Source organism: Phodopus roborovskii, unplaced genomic scaffold (genome assembly GCF_943737965.1).
Source record: "Phodopus roborovskii unplaced genomic scaffold, PHOROB, whole genome shotgun sequence".
Classification (NCBI taxonomy): domain Eukaryota; kingdom Metazoa; phylum Chordata; class Mammalia; order Rodentia; family Cricetidae; genus Phodopus; species Phodopus roborovskii.
This window is the reverse complement of record NW_026125669.1, coordinates 565324-568312: the sequence shown is the minus strand read 5'-3', so window position 1 is coordinate 568312 and position 2989 is coordinate 565324.

The following is a 2989-nucleotide window of genomic DNA, read 5'->3' as shown; positions in this document are numbered from 1 at the left end:
AACAATATACTGTCTCCTATTTGGTTTTACAACTATGTTTATATACATAAGTTCCCTGAGATTTTCAGTTGTACTGTTGGGAAACTTTTTGTTAGATTATTTTGGATCTAATTAGACCTTGATATTTAAATATTATATATGTATTTTCAATGTGTAATGTTTACATATAATAAAATTTTTAATTAAAATCCACATAGTGTTCATAGGAGTATAGGGCAACAGTACCTCTACTAAACACTATAGGCTAAGAGAGAAACCAGAGAGAGAGAGAGAGAGAGATGAGCTTGGCATGCTTGCTTTAAAAGAGGGCCTTGTGCATGCGTAACTGAGTCCTCTGGCAATCCGGTAAAGCTTGAGCTGCCAGGCAAGGGTGACCATAGTGATGACAGGGCCATTAGCATTGTGCCCATCATTGGGGGCAGGGGTCAGCTGGATGCTAGCTCCTAACACCATGAACGAATTTCTTCTCTATATGGAAATATATATACCTTGCTCAGCCTAGACACACTCAGAGGGCACCTTGGTCTGGCTTCAGGGAGATGATGGGACAAAATTAGTAGACTTTCTAGGGAACAGTTGAGATGAGTGTGGGGGGGGGGGTGTTGAAGAGAACAGAAGGAGAAGAGAAAAGGGAAACTGAGATTAGAATACAAAAAATAAATCAATTAAAAAAAACTTTAAAAAAGTAAATAAATTAAAAAGGAAATGTTGGCAAGAGAGGTCTCATAGATCTTAAAATGCTACATGTTATTACCATTATTCTTGGTGATATTCCAGAACTTATTAAGATGCTATTGCTAAAGACACCTCCTAATTGTGTCATAAAACAGACAGAAATCAAGTTGGTAGAGACTTGGAAGCCTCACCTTAGGGTATAGTTGCCATAGTGTTGGAAGTTGCTACACATGCTAAGTTGTCTTTGGATGATTTATTATTTTCTCCAAATCTTAAAACCATGACTTGCACCATTCATCAATTGACATTCAAACATAGAGAAATGCTATGATTCTTGTAATCTGCCTGTTTCTGATAAGCTCAATAAAAGAGATTTGATCTGAGGAGGCTGGTAATGATTAAGTCAAATCTGAAATTTCTATAACCTTATTGGAAGAATATAAGCTATTAAATAAATATAGGCTATACAACAGTTGAATTTGATGGTTTTATAACATGAGACCTATTTTCAGCTAGAAGCAATTGTTCAGCATGAATTTGCAAGTATGTTTTAAGCATCTATACATGTCAAATACATTCCTAAATTCTTGGCTTGCAGCAATGAGTGAAATCACTGGAAAATCCTTATCAGTGTGGAACTACACTCTAACATAATCCAAATGTAAATGAACTCCCAACCACTAACAATATTTATAATTAATGTACAAAGGCAGGAATAAAACAGAAAGTGCATTGGGGAGGGGAGGTATAAATAGTTTAAATACCAGAAATTGTGGATGACTATAAAGAAATGGTGTTTTCAGGAAAAAGCAGGGCAGTAGCACATATTAAGTCATGGCAGTTCAGATAGTACACCAAAGCGCTATACAGCTCCAAGATAGATAAAATTTCAGCATGGCAATTTGGATAGTGTTGAGCCCTAAGTTAAATCCCCACCTGAGGATCTATTGACAATTAATACCTACAGGAGTGGTGTAGTAAGTTTTCTATAAAAGTGGTAGACCTTGCTCCAAATTATATAAACAATAGCAATTATACTTTATGGATTCTGTTATTGTTTTAAATGACATATTGTTGAGTGGGTTGTGCAGAGGGTATGGATTGGGGAGGAGGTTGTATAGAGGGTGAATATGATCATAAAACATTGTATAAAATTCTAAAACACTAATATGAAAGCAAGAAAAATATGTCACTCAAAAGACATTAAACTACTACTGTCCCCCTACCCCCTCTCTCTTCTCTCATGTGTATGTATGTAAGAGGGTACTGCAGTTTAATAAGGATCAGAATAAACAAATAGGCCAAAGAGATGTTTATTCAGGGAGAAATATCTTACAACCTAGACAGATGAACACCAGCAATTTCCACAAGATGCTCTCCTCTCCACATCCTGCCAGCAAGAGATCGTTCCCCAATTCTTCCATCCCAGGCTCCACCCCCAATGGGTGTGGTCAGTGCCACAGAAGGAGACAAATTGAATATCCTACTACAATTACCCTTTAATTCTTAAGAAAAGATTTATGATTCATACAAAACTATATACAAAACAGTGAATAACAAGTGTGCTCTAAGAAAAGGAAAATCGAGAGCAAAATGACCTACATATCTAGTCCTAGGGTGAGGGTATAAAGGAGTTTAAAATAGAGTTATCTTAAGCTGGAAAACTTAAGTCTAGGACCTAATATTTCTAACTAGGAAGAGTGAATAATAGTTGTGATAGTTTAATCTTCAACCTCATCAAACATCTATTTCTGACTAATCTCATAAGAAAAGGAAACATGAGTGAAGATAATCTGTAATACTCAGGAACTTAGCTGTAAAATTGATTGAAACTTCCCTGAGTAAAGCAGGGACAAATACCTAAACAATATAACCACGTACATATACATACATGAAAATCCCTGAAATAAAGGTAGAGTCGAAATGTCTAGACAAGAGGTAGAACTATAAAGGGAAGCATGATAAATATCCCAAGTTGTATCAATATACAAAATGTCTGGAACACAAGCAAAAGTATAGATACATAGAATATGGTAAGATTAATGTGCATAAACATCATAAGTAGAAGGAATTCACACAATATGACAAACTATAATATACCATTCTTCCGGGAAGGGAATATAAACTTAATTTTACATAGCTTACCACAAATAAGAACATATAGCAATGTAAGTTGTATAGTACTATTATCTCATTCATACTAAATAATTCACAGGAAGATAGGCTAATTTACCTATATCCCATCTAAACCATACCTTTCCCAACATACCATATTTCTGTCCAAAAGATAAACCTGAGTTTAAGCATCATCACC